A 15,748-nucleotide genomic window follows, 5' to 3' on the forward strand; every position below is an offset into this window, starting at 1 on the left:
TAACGATGCTGTAGAATTTAAAAACTGTTTTAAATACGTATTTTTAATGGAGATAAAATTGTAGCACGTGTAGGAAAAGCTAACTTGTAATTTGTTTAAGAAATTGTTTTAGGAGTAAAAATAAATAAAAAAAGTCAACGTCTTAATGTGGAGAGATATAAGGTGCAACACATTATTGGTACAAACCCCTGGTTTGTACCAATAATGTGTTTGTAATTTGTATATTATTATTAAGCTAGTTCAGTAGTTCCTCAGTTGATTTTTGCTGAATATAAATTATAACTAGTTCATAATTGTTTGAACACATCTCTAATCTCATTAGTTCATGACCTGGACCTTCATAAATTCCTTCACAGTTAGATATAAACACTAAGTGCAATAGGCCTCGCGCCTCACAGCCGAAAAAAGAAGTATTTCAAACTTACTTTTACTTATAATGAGTAATACATCTTAATGAATGCTCTTGTCACAATTAGGTACTCTCTATTCCGACTGGCAAATAACCGATTTTATTAATTTAAAATTCTTTTCTGCCTCATGTTCCACAGGCGAAGCCGGGACTGATTTCTAGTAAAAAATAAATAAAAAAAATTATTATCAGCAAGAGTCGTACATCTCGCGTGACAGGCGAAGACATAACTCAAAAAGCCGACACTTTTTTAAGACCCCATAAAGTTGCGCTAATCTTAAAGCGAGTGATAACACCAAAGCCTTAATTAACACTATTAAAGCCAAGATCTTGTCTGTGAAAATGATCGTGAAACGCGACGATTGTGATTTCCACGTTTAAGATGAGAGCACAATATGAAAGAAATAGAAATAAAAGAGAGTGTTTATTTTGATTTTTAGGAAATAATCACCTTAATTTTGTCGTATATTTAGACGTTACGTTAAATAACAATTTAACTGATAGCTGAGTGATAATTAATTTATACACCTTATAAGAATTCTTGTGCCTATCCTACTACTATTATAAAGGCGAAAGTTTGTATGGATGTATGGATGTTTGTTACTCTTTCACGTAAAAACTACTGAATCGATTACAATGAAATTAAGCACACATATAGAGGGTTACTTGGATTAACACATAGGATAGGTTTTATCCCGGAAATCTCACGGGAACGGGAACTATGCGGGTTTTTCGTTGAAAACCGCGGGCGAAGCCGCGGGCGGAAAGCTAGTACGTTATAAAAATCCCTTAAGGGAGGCACGTGTCCCAGCAGTGGGAACAAAAATATAGGCTGATGATGATGATGATAAGAATACTATTTTTCAATTGTAGCTATCTACGTATTATTTTCTAGCCTTTATAACTGCAATCAAATCAAATTTTCAAAAATCAAGCTTATCCCATATAATTTAAACAAAGCCTTCATAGAAATTTGTTAGCCGTATGAAAATTGAAAACCCGTTGGGAGTATATTTTTAACTTATCATCTTTAAATCGACAGACGTACGTCGCGTCGTACACGAACTCAACATACATTGATTTATTATTATAAAATAGAAAATGACACACAAGTGTAGTCCCAGCTTTATCTTTCAAGTGTATGCAAAGGGGAATACGCAATGAAACATTTTTATGTTTTAGAAGAATGTTGTTAAAATGTCTTGAACGTTATCTTTAAATGGGCTCTTCATAGTAAATGGACTGTCCCGAGTTCCAAACTTCTTTGTCTCCTTCTTAATAATTTTTATACCAAATGACATTATTTTAACATTTTGCATTCAAATGAACATTTTAAATTTCATTGAGTAAAATATAAAAAAAAGAAAAAATAATCAAATTGCTAAAAGCCCTTGTGAAAACGATTATTTAAAGATTCTGTATCATTATTCGTCGTGTATTAAATAAAATTAATATAAAGCATAAAAACACGGTTTAATTAGGCTAATCTATTTAAAAGTGACGGACATAATCTCTGTGGCTCCCGAAACATCACGTTTGCGGGTCATTATTATTCTAAATTGTTGCGAAACATCAATTTATTTGTGTTTCGTTAAAATGTGAAAGGGTATTTTGATAACACCTCATTTCAAAGTGCTTATTGCTTTTACCCTAACAACGTTATTACAGCGTTGTAAATTTTAATTCATCACTGTCACCTGCATACCTTCAGTGTAAGCTTTTGACGAAATAATAAAATTGATTATTTCAAAGGGGATGCCGACGCGTCGCCACCAACCATTAATTTGTTTCGTGTTATTGGAACGCTGAAAAGTAAAATGTATTTTATGCAGCGTGAAGTATGAATATGTTTATTTATTTTTCTATAACGAATAAAGTTTAGAACTGTTTACAAAACATAACAAAATAGGTATACCCTTATACCTAACCGTTTCAAATAGCGATCCATCTCTCTATATTTAAAATTATTACCCACATTATCACTCTGATTCTGGAAATCCAGGACTATTTTATTAATGCAATTTACAAAAATTACGTATCTTTTAAAGTTATTTTTAAATTATTACGTTCAAGACAATTTAGGTGATTGATACTCCTAAATGAACAATGTTTAAACAAAAATGAATAAAAATAGACTTCGATTTAAGACTCAAATATCATTTAAAAGCAAAACGGTGTTTACAGTTGTAATAACTAATAATGCCCGAAGGAAGGCTTTTAAAGGGCCTAAATATTAAATTGAAAAGGTTTGTTCCCTTAAAGTGTTTCCTTTTAACTTAAAAATTAACCTATTCACTCCCTTGTTAGTGACTCCAGCATCCCCAGAACTAAAATTAAATACATATTTGATTCTTAGTATAGTGAATTTATTGAAAACTGAACCACAGAAATAAGTTAGTAATACCAGTATTATATTATCTGTAGTAAGGCATTTTAAGAGCAACCTAATTATTTTTTTATAGGCTTTAATAATCATAGTTGAATCGGATGATTTCAAATTATTTCATACCGTGCATCGAGTTTAAACAAATCTTAATTATTAAGACAATGAATAATTCATTATATACATGAACGATATATTATAATTGTAAAAATAAACAATGACAAAGGTTTTCTTGGGTTGAAAATTAAATAGCCCTTTTCCGTTGACCACATTTAACTACACCAAACAATGAAAGCGAAAACATGTTCCTACTTACGGAAAGCTTTTTTAAATGTATCTAAAACCAAAATTTCACAATAGATACTCTATAATAATTATTAACGTAACGGCACCAGTCTTGTACAGATTAAGGAAAAAATTGAAGTTTTTTGCAAATTTCTCGTAGGTTTTTTAACTTTATTGGATATTGTTTAGTTATACCTTTAGTTCTATGTTAGTTTAACGTAACCAATGTTAGAAAAAAGATTACAATGCATAAATAATGAAGTTATTTATAAATTAAAAAACCACTTTTTTGCACCAGTGATGGACAGTGAAAATCTAATGATGTACACCCAGTTTTGGACAACATCCAGTTATGAACACCCATTTATGGACTGTACCTAATGTTGTTTCTCCAGTTATTTACACTTGGAGAAGACTTATAGTTATCAATAGAATCTTGAAAATGATGATTGGAATATAATAAATCGGGGATGTATTTATAAAAAATAGTACTTATTAATTATTTTGCATACTTGTAATATTTAAAAGTCTTAATTTCCATTTTCTAGGCAAAAATTGGACAAATGCATCGTTAAATACGAGTTATGTCCGTTAAGAAACACCAATATGGTTTTTTTTCTCAATAAGTCAGGGATGAAAAATATAACTAAAAAAAGTACTGCCATTCCATCCATTTTGGGACTTCTTCTTCTTCGTCATATCACTCTCGTCAGAGCGAACGTGGTCAACATGAGGTTTGGGGGGGTAGATGTTACCCGCTTCACGATGTTCCGCCATATCTCTCTGTTTCCTGGCATTCCGTTACACTCGTGAAGTGAATCGCCAATCTGAATCCGCCAACAGCCTTAATCTGATCGGTCTATCGATATGGATTCCAAATTGTAGCACGAGGCAAAAAGCTTTTTTTAAACTGTTGTCAAGATGGTGTGGATGAAATTTAAGCGTGTGCGCTATATGGTGGTGGAATTTAGCAGCAGACAGCGATCCAAACAGTTCATCAGAGAACTCTCTATGATAGATTCGTTACAATACGCATAAGTATGCGACTTCTCTACGCAGTGATAGAGAATGAAGCCGAGAACGAGTCGCACAGCACATAATGACCCATTGTTCTAAAATATATTCTTCATGTTTAGATAGATATTATGTTGTTGTCCACCCATTAGTGTAATTTTAACAAAAAAATATCAATGTCCATTATAGGAACCAAAGCAAATCCAGTCATGGACAATTGTTGTACAATGTTGGAACCCTTTGTTTGAAATGGTCGTGATAGGTATATTATTAATCAGAAAGAAAAGACAATACAGAGAAGCGCATGTAAATAATAACTTTAAAAAAAGTTTATTTTCGACATATGTCCATAAATGGATATATCCATAGAATTAAATCCAGTTATGGACACTGAAGAATTTTATCTAAACAACATAACCTATCATGATACTAAATCGTGTAATATTTCGTACAATTAACTACTATAAATAAAAGTAATATCAAATTTTGCTTACATTTATACAAAAATTCTTATAACCAAAATTGTGTCCTCACTTCCTTAAGGATTTCCTTAGTAAAAACGGATTTCTTCGAAATGAGTCGCAGCAACTAAACATAACGTTCTGCCATCTTCAAACGTTTTGGCCGAATAAGATGAAGTGTCGTATTCTGATAGCTTATAAACCAAACTTTTATTTTAAGTATTGCCAAATTATATAACGTTAATTTTGGTCTTAATATTTAAATTTAATATTTATTTTGTCCATTACTGGATGCTTGTCCACCACTGGTGCCGTTACCTTATATACCTTGTTCGAATAAAAGTAAACTTTAGTATATGATTACTTACCTAAGCTAGGAAATTTCATAAGAATCCAGTACCTATTTTTATGAAATTGGATTTTTAGAGTCCACTGGAGTCTGGAGATTACTAGTGTTGCTAAAATTATACATTCAAGTACATGAGACAAGCTGATTTTAGAAATAACTGTCCTGTATTTTTTTTCCTTTTATCGAAGTATAGATAGGAAATTTAAAGCTTAATTTTACTAATAGATCGAAGAACTGAAAATTGCTAGGAGATTTACCCAAGTTTGCACTTAATAGGGAAAACAAGATTGAAACTACGGCATTCATTCAAACTTTATCAAGGGATCACTGGTATAGTTATATGTATAAGGCGTATTACAGGTAACACTTATCTCTTTGGTACAACTTAAAAGGCTTCTATAAATACCTCTTTTTAAATAAACATACTATATCTTACTCTACTTTTACAACTTGTGAACTTCATTTAAAATATCCAGGAGAATAACATAGTCTTGTTAGTCTTTTCTGTTCTATTTCTATAGAAAATAATATAAATTCCTATAGTTTTATCTATTCAATACTGAATCTGATTTATTATAAAATCTACTCTCTCTAATCTACTATAACTGATTAATTGTCGTATTTAAAAAACTACACCCTACTTATAGTCCATTGAATGATTCCCTCCAAGGGGGGTCTAGAGTGCGTGAGTTAGTAACGTAAGATGTTTCTTCGGAAACATGTCAAGATTCCCTAGGTAATAAACATACTAAAACCCCGGGACACTAGGAGGAGCCCCGGAGTGGGGGGAGGGGGGAAATGAGTCCATTTTTTCATTTTTCGCTTAAATCTCAAAAACGGTACATGTTAGAGAAAAACCTTGAAGGAAAAGTTGAAAGGCCATAAAGTTATCTACAAGTTGTACCTACATCATTTTTTCCTATATCCTACCGTTTCTGAGTTATAGGCAGTAAAAAATGATTTTGGCTCAAACAATTTCCCCATACTACACATCAATCGATCAAAAAATATTTATTTCTTCCAAAAAACTCAAATGTGCAACTTGTGACCGGTACTGATAGATTGCTCTTAATTAGGTCTATAATTGGTAAAATAAACACATTCCTCCATGGAAGCCTTTAGGAGGAATCGATTGCCAAAATATTATATTAGGGCAGTTTGAGTTACTGAACTTGATCTTTTTATTTTTTTCTTCCAAAAAACTCAAAAGTGCAACTTGTGACCGGTACAGATAGATTGCTCATAATTAGGTCTATCATTGATAAAAATACTAGATTCCACCACGGAGGCGTTTACGGGGAATTGAATTTTATTAGGGTAGTTACGATACTTGAACTTTTTATTTTTTTTCTTTCAAAAAACTCAAAAGTGCAACTTGTGACCGGTACCGATAGATTGCTCATAATTAGGTCTATCATTGATAAAAAAACCAGATTCCACCATGGAGGCGTTTAGGAGGTATTGAATTTTATTAGGGTAGTTACGATACTTGAACTTTTTAACTAACTGTCCTAATAAAATTCAATTCCCCGTAAACGCCTCCATGGTGGAATCTGGTATTTTTATCAATGATAGACCTAATTATGAGCAATCTATCGGTACCGGTCACAAGTTGCATTTTTGAGTTTTTTGGAAGAAAAAAAATAAAAAGTTCAAGTATCATAACTACCCTAATAAAATTCAATTCCCCGTAAACGCCTCCGTGGTGGAATCTAGTATTTTTATCAATGATAGACCTAATTATGAGCAATCTATCTGTACCGGTCACAAGTTGCACTTTTGAGTTTTTTGGAAGAAAAAAAATAAAAAGTTGAAGTTCAGTAACTCAAACTACCCTAATATAATATATGACAATCGATTCCTCTTAAAGGCTTCCATGGAGCAATGTGTTTATTTTACCAATTATAGACCTAATTAAGAGCAATCTATCAGTACCGGTCACAAGTTGCACTTTTGAGTTTTTTGGAAGAAAAAAATAAAAAGATCAAGTTCAGTAACTCAAACTACCCTAATATAATATTTTGACAATCGATTCCTCCTAAAGGCTTCCATGGAGGAATGTGTTTATTTTACCAATTATAGACCTAATTAAGAGCAATCTAATAGTACCGGTCACAAGTTGCACTTTTGAGTTTTTCGGAAGAAAAAAAATAAAAAGTTCAAGTATCGTAACTACCCTAATAAAATTCAATTACCCGTAAACGCCTCCGCGGTGGAATCTGGTATTTTTATCAATGATAGACCTAATTATGAGCAATCTATCTGTACTGATCACAAGTTGCACTTTTGAGTTTTTTTGGAAGAAAAAAATAAAAAGATCAAGTTCAGTAACTCAAACTGCCCTAATATAACATTTTGACAATCGATTCCTCCTAAAGGCTTCCATGGAGGAATGTGTTTATTTTACCAATTATAGACCTAATTAAGAGCAATCTATCAGTACCGGTCACAAGTTGCACATTTGAGTTTTTTGGAAGAAATAAATATTTTTTGATCGATTGATGTGTAGTATGGGGAAATTGTTTGAGCCAAAATCATTTTTTACTGCGTATAACTCAGAAACGGTAGGATATAGGAAAAAATGATGTAGGTACAACTTGTAGATAATTTTATGGCCTTTCAACTTTTCCTTGAAAGTTTTTCTCTAACATGTACCGTTTTTGAGATTTAAGCGAAAAATGAAAAAATGGACCCATTTCCCCCCTCCCCCCACTCCGGAGCTCCTCCTAGTGTCCCGGGGTTTTAGTATGTTTATTACCTAGGGACTCTTGACATGTTTCCGAAGAAACATCTTACGTTACTAACTCACGCACTCTAGAACTTTTTATTCAATGGACTATTAGATGAATAGAATGTTCCGTACAATCTACATAGATTAAGATAGAGGTTTCCAATAGGTACATAAAACAGAACATTTATAGGTAGTTACTTGATAGTATAGCTTACATAATTTATATTTAACAGATGATTAATAGCTGAAAAACAAATAATCCAGTTATATACAAATCCGCTGAACGGATTGCGAAATCACATTCCAATTCGTTATTACAAGATGACATCGATAGAGGTCGGAATTTGTAAGACGCGTCGATCGTGACAAACTGGGCCCAGATTATCTTGGATAGAGGAATGCCAACGATATTTCGCTAGGCAACACCCTTTGGGTGATTTAGGGCGAAAGTCAGAGCAGGCAGCGATATCCTGTACTCCCTCTAGTAGGTATTTTACATAAAATTTTGATAATGAGTACATGCTTCAGTTCTGTTAACGTACTGTAATGACGTAATGTATTATTTTAGTGTAACTTTAACCTTATTAAGAAAAGCGACAAAAGAAGTAGAAGAGGAGATTTTTGAATTTGTATGTCGTTATTATTTATTTTTTTTTCATTTTTTGAATGTAAAAAGTTACTAGGTTCCCTAATAAAAGTGTAAGCATAATAAAAACGCCGCGAGAACATTGCAAAGCCGATTTGCAACAAAGAAAATACAAAACAAGCTCTTTCAATGTTGTGCAATATTCTAATCGTGTATTTCCATTTGACCAGTATAAAACCACGACTAACAACAGAAATACGTCCTACAATTTGTACCACCCGTTGTTGCTTTTTTTCGTCTACCCTACCTTTATCGCTTCCAACATAATCCTTATGGATCGCGATCGCCTCTACACGGCTCCGTGCAGTGAAATCTGCTTGTGACATGCCATTAATTTGCGTGCAACTGCCTCCAAATCCGGATAACTGATTAGCGAATACTCCCAATTTAGACGAATTTCCTTTAGGGGGCGCTGAATTTAACTGCCTATCTATGGATATGATTTTTAATGATGTTATATGTTTATTAATAATGTTATTTATTACAATATAAGTATAGGTACTGTTCATTATAATGTGGAGAAATTAAGACCCACTTCATCTTATTTTGCATTTTGCATAGGTATAATAATATGTATAGGTATTAATATCAAAAAGCTCTAAAGGTTCTTGTAATGACAAAATGCTATGATTTAAGAAACTCCTTCGTTATTTGGAACATCTTACGTCAGTTAAAAAGAGAACCCCTGCTATATTTCACAAAAGTTATTTGGGGATGACATTGATTTTGATTTTAATATGTCTCACAACTTTTAATGTCGTTACTCCATAAGTTGTTTCCGTGTTAGCGAATACTTATTATGGCTTGGTTTATTTATGGCTATTGTATTTTTAGATAATATATTATGACGATTCAATAACAGTTTTAATAGATATCTAAATTAATAGTGCTTGAGCTGAGTTAGCATGTTTCAAGATAATATATCAGACTCACAATACGTAATCTTGTTATACATGTTATAGCGCAATTTCATGTAATATGTTTAGCTTTGAACCTCGATAAAGCCTAGATTAATTTCACAGAATAGGTGTAGTCTGAAGATTATACAATTATATCAGTTCCATATCTTCTATCATTACGTATCTATATTCAGTACAAGCATACATCAAAGCCCATTAATATTAAAAGCAATTAGTAAATCATGTCGTCTACGCATTCAAAATTTAACTGATTGCAAATATGTTATTGAAATGTATATCACTATTCAGGCTTTATAATTTACATGAAATGTTATAACTTTGATAATTATTTGACGCTTATGATTAGTAAGCTTTTCATTTATGTTTTTCATAAAAAGTTCGCTCCATCATGTAATTCATGTATTGTTCAAGTAGTGCATCTAATAAATGTTTGTGTACATGATATAATATAGGTATAGATTATTAAAAATACTGATGACCTACTGATATTTTTAGTAAATCTCATAATCTCACTAGCAAACCTTCTCTGTGTATAGTTAGATAGTTACAATGTTGCAAATAGGTAGATTTTTTAGAGAGATATTTTGAAATAACAATGTGGAACTATTTGAACTGAAAGATGTTTGTTATACTGTCTAAAAATAATTGAAAACAAGTTGTTTTTATTGTAATAACTAAAATATAGCCATTATTATAAATTATTGTTACCTTTTTATACACTTATTTAATACAATTATCAACAGCCATTGGGAATCCCAAGACATAATATAGAAGAGCAATAAAATCTATATTCACTAAGAAATTGAACACAACGTTCTATTTCAGAACAGCTTTCCAGGATTTGTTACAATAATGGGCAATGACTGGCTAGAAATTGTAGGTATATAAGGTTAGAAAACTTAAGGTGTTTTCTAACGAATACGGACATTTGTGAGAACAACAATGCAGTCACTAGACGCGACAAGTAATCAGTGGAGAGCTCTCTGCATAGGGTTGTACGGGAAAATGTGGCTTTCCAAGGAATATTAATCATTGTGACTTTGACTTATCACCCGGGGAAGGTTTGCGTATAGATAGATTGTTAACGGTGTGTTTGTGTAAATGAATTATATTACTCGTATTATAGCGTACCATGCTAGGAGTACCTAGGTATGCAGTGATTAGTGATTTAAATCAACAAACATTAATTTAGAATACAAATAGACCAAACATATGATATGTAATAGGAATTACCTAACTGTAACTATATACTTACGAATTTATTTTAAAGCAGGCGTGACGTTAGAAAACCTAATCATTGGATAAATATTCGTTAATTTGTGTAAAAAATAGATAGTATTTAAATAAGTATACGCATTAAAGATATATTAAATAAATAAGAATTGTAAAATTCTTTGAAATAAAATATGACTCTAAATCTAAAATGTTTGTCATTAAACATTTTATTTACTTATTCCTTTAGTAATTCATTTTCATCTCAATATCGATTAATGCACGGTTCCTCTATTTCCAACAATCGTAGCCATAACAATTAATATGAAACAGTCAGCTGATTGATGAAGTTGGCTAGACCGATGAAAGATTGGAGTTAAAATCGATTTTATCTGTATTCGATTCCATTCGAATTCGCAGACACTGCGTCATATAAAATCTGTTACTTACATACTTATTCTCCCTAAACTCTCCCCACGCGGCGTGTCAACATTGAAAAGTTTTTTTCATTTCGAATGCGTAGTAGCGACGTTTCGTTTGTTGTGATTGTGTGTTTTTAACCGCTCCTTGTCTGGGAAATGTGTGCATGTATTTTAAATTGGAAAACTTTATATGTATGTAGGTACCTTGTATCTATAAAGAGGTATATAGTGTTTTCCGAGAATTATATCTAGTACATAAAGCCTTAATTTATTTTTGTAAAAATAGAAACCGCTGTTCCTAGTTCCTACACATAGAAAGCGAAATACCATATCTACAGATAACATTTTTTATTAAAAATAACAAATAAATCAGATCGGTTTCAACTTTCAACCCCAGTCACCCATTTTCACTTATAAGTTATAACAGGTAATTTTCCAAAAAAGATTGAAGGTATACAATGTCCATGCCATGGACGGGACAGAAGACCGCTTATATGATAATATTTTACCTTCATACACACTAGATAATATTTTACGATAGGAAAATTTAGGAAACTCAAAAGGAAATGTTTATTAAAGTACTTCCTCATATTTACGGTTCTTTATAGAACGCGCTATTTTATAAGCGATAAAGCCTCTCCTATACTTCGTGAAAATGAAAGGTTAATGGCCCATCTGAGGGTGTAAATGAAGTTCTTTCTTTTACTAACCCCTCATGCGGAAAGTCACTAAAGTGTGTGAAAATTTACACATTTTTAGTAAATATAGTGTTTCTGCAGCGTTTATTTTTAGCTCCCTTTTGACATTTTATCACGTTCTTCATTATCGAAGTTTATTTTCCTTCCTTAAATGGATTGGGTGTCTATAAACTGATTACAAATTCCGAAAATACAAGCGTATATTTGTGGTAATTTCTCATAAATAAAAAGCCATTTTACCCTAGAATTTAGATTATAATATTTTGGATAGAATTTTTATCGAACAATAGGTATATATCGTGACGAAAATGCCTATCACTTTATAAAGCATCAATCATAATACCTTGGGCCTACATGGTGCCCGGTAGGTAAAACTAATATTTACATTAGTTATTTACATACTATAATGTAATATTCGCAATAAAATTGTACTAGTATAGGTAAAAAATACCAGTCTGCGTGCATAATCGTTTTAAAACCAACCTTGAAAATACCCTAATATCATATTATTTAGTTACTGCAATTAGGGAAAAATAAAAAAAATATACCGGCCGAATTAAAAAAACTCCTCCTTTTTTGAAATCAGTTATAAATAAATCAAAAGCACTGTCTTAGAAACACTCAGATAAAAGTTTTATCAACACGAGATAAATTTACATTAAAACACAAAAATATTCCATGCAAAAATAATACCTGTTAAGTAATAATAAAAGTTGAAAGAGTGGTTTTAAAAGAACTACAATATCTTAAATTACTTACCAAAAACAAGAATATAACTTTTCCCGCGGCTTTGCCGGCAGAGATGTGCAATACCGTTCTGCACGGATGCCGCCTACGATCTGTCCAAGCTTCCCCTAGGCTTTATCAACTAAGGGCGAAATGGCAGACATGTCGCATTACATTGATGCTCATGTAGCATACAACGATAAACCTTTCGATTGCAAGCGAGCAAGCTATGCTTACACGAACAAAAAATGCTAGAGTGTGAAGTACTCGTACTAGGTGTGAACCTTTTGTGAATTGACCCTTATAACCAAGAAGATCGGCTTATGTATGACTAAAAATGAATCATGTGCGAATATTATTTCACGGAAACTGAAAGTTTATATTGTTCATTTTTCTTTTTGTATCGTAATGGGCGGCAAAATGATATCATTCGTCACAGTTAAAAAATAATGCTTCTGGACATATTGTATCCAAACAAATACTTAAGAGAAAGCACCTCTACTATATCGACGATGAAGTGTCAATATATGCTAACTACAAAAACTACATTTTTCAGTAGATAAAAAAAACGTTTTATTTCTTTTTCGTTACTGTTTTTAATTATTATTTTAGCTTACGTTCATTATCAAAGGATATAAGATATCATGGAATCATTTATTAAATGTAACTTCAAAGCTTTTTAAAAAAAACATGCAGATATTAGATATTGCTTGTAATTGTATTTAAACAGAAAGCCGTATTTTTTAGATACAATTTATTGCCAATATACTTAGAAGAAATTGTTCTAAAGATTACAACATTTTTTTTATTTTAATATTAGGTTTTTGTATCAATACAATAGTAAAATTTTGATTTAAAAGCCTGTCACTACACGTGATTATGCTCGAAGATAGTGATTTGAATATAAAACATTATTTCAATTTGTTCAACTTCATATGGACGAGATTTTCTTGCTGCTTTGGTTATAGTGGCATAATCACTTGGAACGTAAGTTTCTTTGTTCTTAAGTTGGCGTTCAAGTCAAGAAATATAAGATACAGCTACGTGAACACATCAGAGCACAACAGCGTCGAAGATTTACTCATCTTCACGGACGGGTCCAAGACTGAAAATGGCAAGGGTGCTGGGGTCTTCTCTGAGGACCTAAACATTAACATCTCACACCCCTTGGGACCCCGTAATACAGTCTTTCAGGCTGAATGCCTAGGACTTCTACTTGCAGCTTCAGCCATAATCAAAAGGAATGTAACAACTTTTTGATTCGGATCCTATCGGATAGCAAAGCAGCACTCATGGCAATCAAAAGCCATGAAATCACTTCAGGGTTAATTCTAGAGTGTCACCTAGCCCTAACTAGGGTATGTGATCTGGAAAAGTCCCTAGTACTACAATGAATATTAGCCAGAAGGGCATCTCAAACACTGGTCATGTCATGGGACCTTTTCCCATTATACCGCTACCTGCAAGCTGGATCCGGCTGATGATTACCCAGCTCACTAGCACTGCACAAAAAGCAGAATGTTCAAGCAGATCTGACGGCAAGCAAGCCAGAGAAGCCCTTCCAAACATTGACTCTAGACTTGCACGTCGAATTCTCAACCTACGCAGAGTGCAACTACGTGTAATAACAGGGACCCACACAGGGCACGGCCTCTTCAACAAACATCTCTTTAATTTAGGGATCACAGACAGTCGCTATGCAGAGAATGCATGGCGTCCGAGGATACGGCAGCCCACGTCATCATGGAATGTACGGGGGTTGCGGAGTACAGGGCAAGACACCTGGGGTCTCCCGGGTCCCTCCCTGAAGCCTTCGGCAGCCCTCACAAGCTGCTTGGCTTCATGTGCTCGGGTGGTTTCAGTTTTAGCTGGTTTCCCCCACCTCCATCTCTCACGCAAAATAGGCGATTTTGGTAAGGGCATCCGTCAGAAAATATAATAATAGGCAGCTGTTGGCTAACACAATGCTTTTCCAGGTAATTAATTACAAACGAAACAAAAGTGCTAGACGTCAGGTCAGCAGCTGTTTCGTCATACCAGTATCATGTACAATGCTTAGTAATTTAATTGACTCTACGAACAATTTCTTGGTATCTTTACGCTTATAATGCGATGGTAGTTTTGGAAAAGCATCTAAAAATCGTCAAGAATGGCAATTTTTCGATGGTTTGTTGAGTTTGATGGAGAAGCACCTATTAGGATACTTTCTTCTTGGTTTGAAAGCATGCCAAACTCACCACTTTTAACCCAGGAATAAACTATAAATGAGCCCAAGGAAAGCGTGCTTAAAAACAGAGCGGACGGGTCAGGGTGTAGTTAGAATATATTGCCAGAAAAAATGACGCAACTTTTGTTATAAGGTATTGCTACACTTTAATATTTGCTCAAATTGACTGTTTACAGAGAAATGACCTTTATGGGCCTATGTATTACTCTATTTTAAGTACGAAAATGCTATAAAACGAAAATCGCTAAAATGTTAGTTAGGAGGTATTGATACTTCATCGTCGATATAACAATATTTTAAATCTCTCTCTCTTATCCAACTTTACAATTTTAGTTTACATGTATTCTTGTCCTTTTCTTTAACAATGTATTAAAAGTTCACCATACTTTAAACATCCAGTGTTCCACAGAGAACAGAAAACGCAATTAAAAAGTTAACATGGACAAAGGAAGCCCGAAAGTTTTATTTAAAAATATCGTTAGTAGCATACAATTTATTGGAGTACACAGGAAATCTTGTTGACCTCACTCAAGAGGTCTCAGGTGCACTGGTTAACGTACAAATTTCTTGTAAGTTGTACGACTTAAGTGGTCTTAAAGCAGCTAGTCTAGTTAAGCGCAGACCTTGTTGCATAAGCTTTAGTAGATCTATATAGCTTAGGTAATAATTTCTGGTTTATCCTTTGGTTTGGGATTATGGAACTTGCTTTGGAATGCTTATTTCTTAGTCTATTGTTTGTGAATGCGGTGTTATCATATTATGACTTCACATCTTGATTTTAGCGTTAGGTCTTTTCTGTGAAAAATCCGCATAGTTCCCGTTCCTGTGAGATTTCCGGAATAAAACCTATCATATTATGTGCTAATCCAAGTTACCCTCAATATGTATGCCAAATTTCATTATAATCGGTTCAGTATTAGAGAACAATCATCCATACATACATACTCACAAACTATTGCATTTATAATATAAGTACGATATGATATACCTAGGTTGCTAAATATGTAAATGTTCCCTTCACGAGTTTTAAACTCTACCCACACCTAGCCAAATAGCAGCTATCATTAAACCGCCATAATTGGTTCTTCCCACCCTCCAATTGTCTTATAATGACTAAAGTTTCAGAGTAAACACAAAGAAGTTTGAAATGCCCGTTGCATTTCCTTTGTCAAGCGCCGGAAAATTAGCGTCGCAAGTCTCAACAAAGTCGATGGTCGGCCGGATACTCGCGATTGCTCAGCATTAAACACCCTTCAGTGGCTCCT

The 15,748-nt window shown here is 33.2% G+C and overlaps 1 protein-coding gene across 1 annotated transcript in view; it reads right to left on the reverse strand.

Annotated features, from left to right (window-relative positions):
- tok (tolloid-like protein 1 tolkin) overlaps positions 1–12,362 on the reverse strand; it is a 68,569-nt gene extending 56,207 nt beyond the window's left edge. The window contains exon 1 of the mRNA XM_089700084.1: positions 12,290–12,362. The gene's annotated coding sequence lies outside the window, so the exon portion shown is untranslated. The remainder of the gene's footprint in view (positions 1–12,289) is intronic.
- Between the last annotated feature and the right edge of the window lie 3,386 nt (positions 12,363–15,748).

This window comes from Colias philodice, chromosome 10, assembly GCF_061535455.1.
Source record: "Colias philodice isolate Cphi_HAF_F1 chromosome 10, ilColPhil1 Martin Lab GWU primary, whole genome shotgun sequence".
NCBI lineage: Eukaryota > Metazoa > Arthropoda > Insecta > Lepidoptera > Pieridae > Colias > Colias philodice.